The sequence below is a fragment of the Scyliorhinus canicula genome, chromosome 25 (genome assembly GCF_902713615.1).
Source record: "Scyliorhinus canicula chromosome 25, sScyCan1.1, whole genome shotgun sequence".
NCBI lineage: Eukaryota > Metazoa > Chordata > Chondrichthyes > Carcharhiniformes > Scyliorhinidae > Scyliorhinus > Scyliorhinus canicula.
Window position 1 is genome coordinate 25496260 of NC_052170.1, and position 8448 is coordinate 25504707.

Sequence of the window (8448 nt, forward strand, 5' to 3'; positions counted from 1 at the left end):
GGAGGAGGGGGCGAGGGCGAGGAGGGGGTAGGGAGAGGAGGGGGGAGGGAGAGGAGGGGGAGTGAGAGGAGGGGGCAGGGATATGGATGGTGCAAGGTGCTGGAGTGTTGAAGATGATGGGAGGGACTGGGATACAGAACTGGATGGTAATACTAATGGAGCAATTTCTTGCTCAATGTTTCCCTTCTGTCTGGTGAGGGTTGGAACAAGGCAAATACCAAGAACATGTCTTATAGAATACCTTTAATATCATAAAATGTTCAAAGGGACTTGCTGGGGGTGTTGTAGAGCACTGAGTGACGTGGGACATGAGGATAGATGAAAGGAGTATTTTACAGCACAAAGCAGCTCTGAGAGCTTCGAATCTGCCGAGGCGCAATCACCAATGGTGGAGCGGTGAAAATTGGAGGGGGGGGGGGGGGGAGAATTAGTGGCGTGCAGACATCTCTGAGGGTTGATGGGCTGAAGGAGATTGCAGGGATGGGGAGGGACGCGGAGGCCACGCACGAATTTGAGATGGAGGGTGAGAATTTGAAACCGCTTAACCGAGGGCCAGTGTTGGTGTGTGAGCACAGCCAGTGATGGTATCGGGATGATATGAAGGTGCAGTCAGAAGGTTCACCTGCAGTCAGGAATAACCGTAGGGGTGTGGCCAGGGAGATGGATGGAGTGCGTCGTGAGGGAGTGCAATCCGACAGCTTGTGTCTTCTGAGAATTAATTGGACGCCATTTCCCGTGGTCCAGTGTTGGATGTGCAGTCTGATGGTTCAGCAACCGCAGAGGAGCTGAGCGAGCTGGGCATCCTCGGCAGATATGTGAAAACTGATGCTGTGTTTTTGGATTAGGTCACTGAGGGGTGGCACAGTGGGTTTCCTCCGGGTGCTCCGGTTTCCTCCCACAATCCAGAGATGTGCAGGTTAAGCGGATAAGCCATGTTAAATTGCCCCTTAATGTCCAGGGATGATCAGGTTAGGAGTGCTCCTTCAGAGGGTCGGTGCAGTTTCGATGGGCCGCATGGCTTTCTGCACTGGAGGGATTCTATGATGGGTGGGGCAAGATGTGATGGTCAAGGAGGGTGGAGCTGTGAAGCAATTGTGCTAAACACTGTGCTACCGTGCTGCCCTTAAGAACAAATGAATCTACACTCCATTATTCTACCGTAATCCATGTACCTATCCAATAGCCGCTTGAAGGTCCCTAATGTTTCCGACTCAACTACTACCACAGGCAGTGCATTCCATGCCCCACTACTCTCTGGGTAAAGAACCTACCTCTGACATCCCCCTATATCTTCCACCATTTACCTTAAATTTATGTCCCCTTTGTAATGGTTTGTTCCACCCGGGGAAAAAGTCTCTGACTGTCTACTCTATCTATTCCCCTGATCATCTTATAAACCTCTATCAAATCATCTTATAAACCTCTATCAAGTCGCCCCTCATCCTTCTCCGTTCTAATGAGAAAAGGCCTAGCACCCTCAACCTTTCTTCGTCAGACCTACTCTCCATTCCAGGCAACATCCTGGTAAATCTCCTTTGCACATTTTCGAAAGCTTCCACATCCTTCCTAAAATGAGGTGACCAGAACTGCACACAGTACTCCAAATGTGGCCTGACCAAGGTTTTGTACAGCTGCATCATCACCTCACGGCTCTTAAATTCAATCCCTCTGCTAATGAACGCTAGCACACCATAGGCCTTCTTCACAGCTCTATGCACTTGAGTGGCAACTTTCAAAGATCTATGAACATAGACCCCAAGATCTCTCTGCTCCTCTACATTGCCAAGAACCCTACCGTTAACCCTGTATTCCGCATTCATATTTGTCCTTCCAAAATGGACAACCTCACACTTTTCAGGGTTAAACTCCATCTGCCACTTCTCAGCCCAGCTCTGCATCCTATCTATGTCTCTTTGCAGCCGACAACAGCCCTTACTGACTTGAATCAACGGTCACCAGCATTGTTTGTTCATGAAAACACACATCGTATGGCCAACCTGCATATTATTGCAGTATTTATATTTCAAACATCTCCTCAACTCGAGTAACCTTGTCATTCCCTTTTTATGTCTGGTAAACACCACAGTGTGTGTGTGTGGAGTGTCTAATTGATACAAGCAATCATTACACATCAGCGTTATACTTCCCTTATAGTTAATTAGACTTTTAAATTGTCATAATTAGCAGAGCCCCCGAGTACAGGCCCTCGCAGTGCTGCGTTTCCACTGATGACACTTTGGCAACCCAATATTATTGGATTGTTGGGGGAGAATTAAAGGAAGGTCATGGTTTTGGGTAGAATCTCCTCCGGTAGGCGCTCGCCCCAGCTGTATTTGGAGAGGAGCGAGTGATGTGGGGAATCCATTGGAATTAGTCTATCGTGTGATCTGGGAGGTTAACCAGCCGTTGCCCTTTTCCAGACTGTGAGTGAATGGCTTTAATGTATTCCCAGCGGATTATGCTTTATATAGCTGTTTGTGATTTTCATTTTGCACCGTGAATCTAGGGCTGAGCCTCTCGCTGAACTGATAGCTCTCAGCTCGTGGGAGAGCGGGGTGGGAGGCTGAATACAGGTGGTCATATCCCCCCCTGCAGAAAACCTCGGGTTTGCTCCCCATGTCCAACACAAAAGCCAAATTAGATTAACCAGTCGTTTTGTGGACGCTGACCGTCCAGCGGTCTATTTCTAGCACTTTCTGCTCTTTCTTGTCTCCGTCTAGATTTGCAAGGTTATTCGAGTGGGGAAGCCTTGTGACCGAGCATGCTGGCCACCGGGTACGTCATTCCATCGGTTTTACTCGGTGATGTATGGTGTTATGTGTTGGGGAACATAAGGATTTCTTGGAATGGGCGATTAATAACTCAACCATTCACAGTGCAGCAGTAACTCATTGACCATGAGCTAGATCTCGGAGCTTCACCCTGTTCTGGGCGGGGGGGGGGCGGGGAGGTGTTTCATAGAATTTACAGTGCAGAAGGAGGCCATTCGGCCCATCAAGTTTGCACCGGCTCTTGGAAAGAGCACCTTACCCAAGGTGAACACCTCCACCCTATCCCCATAACCCAGTAACCCCGCCCAACACTAAGGACAATTTTGGACACTAAGGGCAATTTAGCATGGCCAATCCACCTAACCTGCACATCTTTGGACTGTGGGAGGAAACCGGAGCACCCGGAGGAAACCCACGCAGACACGGGGAGAACGTGCAGACTCCGCACAGACAGTGACCTAAGCCGGAATCGCACCTGGGACCCTGGAGCTGTGAAGCAATTGTGCTATCCACAATGCCACCGTGCTGCCCTAATCGCTGATTAAAGGGGACAGACAAACTTGCTGGATTGACGGTTGGGGGTTGGGTTGTGGGGGGTGGGGGGGGCGAACGAGTGGAAGAGATGCTGAGGAAGGGGGTGCACCTGGTAGAACTTCAGGTGTGTACGGTCGGTGGCAAATAGAGTTGAGCAGAGTCAGGTCGCACGGTGGAAGCAAATCACTGTGGATGCTGGAATCTGAAACCGAAAACGCTGGCCAATCTCAGCAGGTCCGACAGCGTCCGGAGAGAGAGAACGGAGCTAACGTTTCGATTCCTAGGCAGGCGAGGCCAGCAATTGTTGCACAGGCTGGGAGGGCCGAAGGGCCTGTTCCTGTGCTGTAATTTTCTTTGTTCTTAATCCGTCCCTGATTACCCTTGAAGGTGGTGGGGTCGGCGCAGTTGGTACCCACAGTGGATAATGAAGCTGATCTTGGCATTTGGTGTTATTCAACAGCTGTGGATGTGGATTGACTCTCTCCTACCTCGCTGTGGTTTCAAGGCCAGAGGTTCAATGGTGACGTTGGTTACACTGGGCCTTAACCTGAAGGAGTTTTGAATGATTCAGTTGGGAATTCCGTAAACAGGCCTTCTCTCTTAAGTATTGCCCTGCTCTCAAATTAGTTGGAAGTGATATTCCAGGTTTACCTATCCCAATCTTGCACAGCTCCAAAAGTCACCTCTGACACCACCGCTCAAGGCTGACACGTGAGCTTTCGAATCTGGCCTCCGCTGGGCGTGAACCAGACTCTGAAAGCATTTCCTGCGGTGTTGCAATGTCATTCTGGTAGGAAGCTCCAGGTACAGCTCCGTGTGATTCGGACAAGTAAGTGACATTAGGTTGATTTGTGGCTGTGGGGCATGCCTCCAATGCCCCTTTTTCCAAAGAGTGAACATTTCTTTGGTAATGCTCCATGATTACAAATCAATAAATTTGCAGGAGAATCTGGTTTGAATTGTTTACTAATGGCCTCAGTGGGTCAGGTGACTGTATTTTTGACTGAAGCAGGCGGAGTCTGGATCAGACAGTGACTGTATTTTTGACTGTAGTGAGCGCGGAGTCTGGATGAGGCTGTGACTGTATTTTCGACTGTAGCGAGTGTAGTCTGGATGAGGCTGTGACTATTTTTGACTAGCGACGGGAGTCCGGATGAGATAGTGACTGTACTTATGACTGTAGTGAGCAGAGTCTGGATTAGACAGTGACTGTATTTTTGACTGTAGTGAGCGAAGTCTGGATTAGACAGTGACTGTATTTTTGACTGTAGTGAGCGAAGTCTGGATTAGACAGTGACTGTATTTTTGACTGTAGCGAATGGAGTCTGGATTAGACAGTGACTGTATTTTTGACTGTAGCGAATGGAGTCTGGATTAGACAGTGAGTGTATTTTTGACTAGCGAATGGAGTCTGGATTAGACAGTGACTGTATTTTTGACTGTAGCGAATGGAGTCTGGATTAGACAGTGACTGTATTTTTGACTAGCGAATGGAGTCTGGATTAGACAGTGACTGTATTTTTGACTGTTGCGAGGGAAGTCTGGATTAGACAGTGACTGTATTTTTGACTGTTGCGAGGGAAGTCTGGATTAGACAGTGACTGTATTTTTGACTAGCGAATGGAGTCTGGATTAGACAGTGACTGTATTTTTGACTGTTGCGAGGGAAGTCTGGATTAGACAGTGACTGTATTTTTGACTGTAGCGAATGGAGTCTGGATTAGACAGTGACTGTATTTTTGACTGTAGCGAATGGAGTCTGGATTAGACAGTGACTGTATTTTTGACTGTAGCGAATGGAGTCTGGATTAGACAGTGACTGTATTTTTGACTGTAGCGAATGGAGTCTGGATTAGACAGTGACTGTATTTTTGACTGTAGCGAATGGAGTCTGGATTAGACAGTGACTGTATTTTTGACTGTAGCGAATGGAGTCTGGATTAGACAGTGACTGTATTTTTGACTAGCGAATGGAGTCTGGATTAGACAGTGACTGTATTTTTGACTGTTGCGAGGGAAGTCTGGATTAGACAGTGACTGTATTTTTGACTGTGCGAGGGAAGTCTGGATTAGACAGTGACTGTATTTTTGACTGTAGCGAATGGAGTCTGGATTAGACAGTGACTGTATTTTTGACTGTAGCGAATGGAGTCTGGATTAGACAGTGACTGTATTTTTGACTGTAGCGACGGGAGTCCGGATCAGACAGTGACTGTATTTTTGACTGTAGCGAATGGAGTCTGGATTAGACAGTGACTGTATTTTTGACTGTAGCGAATGGAGTCTGGATTAGACAGTGACTGTATTTTTGACTGTAGCGAATGGAGTCTGGATTAGACAGTGACTGTATTTTCGACTGTAGCGAGTGGAGGCTGGATGGGCTGTGACTGTTTTTGACTGTAGCGACGGGAGTCCGGATCAGACAGTGAGTGTATTTTTTGACTGTAGCGAGGAGAGTCCGGATGAGACGGTGATTACTTTTGACAGTAGTGAGGCAAGCCTGGATGAGGCTGTGACTGTATTTGTGACTGTAGCGAGGGGAGTTTGGATGAGGCAGTGACTATTATTTACTGTAGTGAGTGGAGTCTGGATTAGGCTGTGACTGTATTTTTGACTGAAGCGGGGGAGTCTGGGTTAGGCTGTGACTGAGGGGAGTCTGGATGAGGCTGTGACTGTAGCGAGGGGGGTCTGGATGAGGCTGTGACTGTAGTGAGGGTGTCAGGATGAGGTTGTGACTGTAGTGAGGGGAGTCTGGATGAGGCTGTGACTGTAGTGAGGGTGTCAGGATGAGGTTGTGACTGTAGTGAGGGGAGTCTGGATGAGGCTATGACTGTAGTGAGGGTGTCAGGATGAGGTTGTGACTGAGGGGGGTCTGGATGAGGCTGTGACTGTAGTGAGGGTGTCAGGATGAGGTTGTGACTGTAGTGAGGGGAGTCTGGATGAGGCTGTGACTGAGGGGGGTCTGGATGAGGCTGTGACTGTAGTGAGGGTGTCAGGATGAGGTTGTGACTGTAGTGAGGGGAGTCTGGATGAGGCTGTGACTGAGGGGGGTCTGGATGAGGCTGTGACTGAGGGGGTCTGGATGAGGCTGTGACTGAGGGGGTCTGGATGAGGCTGTGACTGAGGGGAGTCTGGATGAGGCTGTGACTGAGGGGAGTCTGGATGAGGCTGTGACTGAGGGGGGTCTGGATGAGGCTGTGACTGAGGGGAGTCTGGATGAGGCTGTGACTGAGGGGGGTCTGGATGAGGCTGTGACTGAGGGGGGTCTGGATGAGGCTGTGACTGAGGGGAGTCTGGATGAGGCTGTGACTGTAGTGAGGGGGTCTGGATGAGGCTGTGACTGAGGGGGGTCTGGATGAGGCTGTGACTGAGGGGGGTCTGGATGAGGCTGTGACTGAGGGGGGTCTGGATGAGGCTGTGACTGTAGTGAGGGGGGTCTGGATGAGGCTGTGACTGAGGGGAGTCTGGATGAGGCTGTGACTGAGGTGGGTCTGGATGAGGCTGTGACTGAGGGGAGTCTGGATGAGGCTGTGACTGTAGTGAGGGGGGTCTGGATGAGGCTGTGACTGAGGGGAGTCTGGATGAGGCTGTGACTGAGGTGGGTCTGGATGAGGCTGTGACTGAGGGGGGTCTGGATGAGGCTGTGACTGAGGGGAGTCTGGATGAGGCTGTGACTGAGGGGAGTCTGGATGAGGCTGTGACTGAGGGTGTCTGGATGAGGCTGTGACTGAGGGGAGTCTGGATGAGGCTGTGACTGAGGGGGGTCTGGATGAGGCTGTGACTGAGGGGGGTCTGGATGAGGCTGTGACTGAGGGGAGTCTGGATGAGGCTGTGACTGTAGTGAGGGGGGTCTGGATGAGGCTGTGACTGAGGGGGGTCTGGATGAGGCTGTGACTGAGGGGAGTCTGGATGAGGCTGTGAGTGAGGGGGGTCTGGATGAGGCTGTGACTGAGGGGGGTCTGGATGAGGCGGTGACTGAGGGGAGTCTGGATGAGGCTGTGAGTGAGGGGGGTCTGGATGAGGCTGTGACTGAGGGGGGTCTGGATGAGGCTGTGACTGAGGGGGGTCTGGATGAGGCTGTGACTGAGGGGGGTCTGGATGAGGCTGTGACTGAGGGGGGTCTGGATGAGGCTGTGACTGAGGGGAGTCTGGATGAGGCTGTGACTGTTGTGAGGGTGTCTGGATGAGGCTGTGACTGTAGTGAGGGGGGTCTGGATGAGGCTGTGACTGAGGGGAGTCTGGATGAGGCTGTGACTGAGGGGGGTCTGGATGAGGCTGTGACTGAGGGGGGTCTGGATGAGGCTGTGACTGAGGGGGGTCTGGATGAGGCTGTGACTGAGGGGAGTCTGGATGAGGCTGTGACTGAGGGGGTCTGGATGAGGCTGTGATGAGGGGAGTCTGGATGAGGCTGTGACTGAGGGGGGTCTGGATGAGGCTGTGACTGAGGGGGTCTGGATGAGGCTGTGACTGAGGGGGGTCTGGATGAGGCTGTGACTGAGGGGAGTCTGGATGAGGCTGTGACTGAGGGGGGTCTGGATGAGGCTGTGACTGAGGGGGGTCTGGATGAGGCTGTGACTGAGGGGAGTCTGGATGAGGCTGTGACTGAGGGGGGTCTGGATGAGGCTGTGACTGAGGGGGGTCTGGATGAGGCTGTGACTGAGGGGGGTCTGGATGAGGCTGTGACTGAGGGGGGTCTGGATGAGGCTGTGACTGAGGGGAGTCTGGATGAGGCTGTGACTGAGGGGGGTCTGGATGAGGCTGTGACTGAGGGGAGTCTGGATGAGGCTGTGACTGAGGGGGGGTCTGGATGAGGCTGTGACTGAGGGGGGTCTGGATGAGGCTGTGACTGAGGGGGGTCTGGATGAGGCTGTGACTGAGGGGAGTCTGGATGAGGCTGTGACTGAGGGGGGTCTGGATGAGGCTGTGACTGAGGGGAGTCTGGATGAGGCTGTGTCTGGATGAGGCTGTGACTGAGGGGAGTCTGGATGAGGCTGTGACTGAGGGGAGTCTGGATGAGGCTGTGACTGAGGGGAGTCTGGATGAGGCTGTGACTGAGGGGAGTCTGGATGAGGCTGTGACTGAGGGGGGTCTGGATGAGGTTGTGACTGTAGCGAGGCGAGTCTGGATGAGTGTGTGACTGGAG

At 51.6% G+C, this 8448-nt stretch overlaps 1 protein-coding gene across 7 annotated transcripts in view; it reads left to right on the forward strand.

Moving 5' to 3' along the window:
* The window catches only part of LOC119957087 (EVI5-like protein), a 311414-nt gene that overhangs the window by 2807 nt on the left and 300159 nt on the right, over nt 1-8448 (forward strand). The window contains exon 2 of one of the 7 annotated variants that reach the window (XM_038784755.1): nt 2721-2775. The exons of 5 other annotated variants lie outside the window; for them this stretch is intronic. The gene's annotated coding sequence lies outside the window, so the exon portion shown is untranslated. Of the gene's footprint in view, nt 1-2720; nt 2776-8448 lie in introns of those variants that run through there. One more of the 7 variants, XM_038784760.1, reaches the window with a different exon arrangement.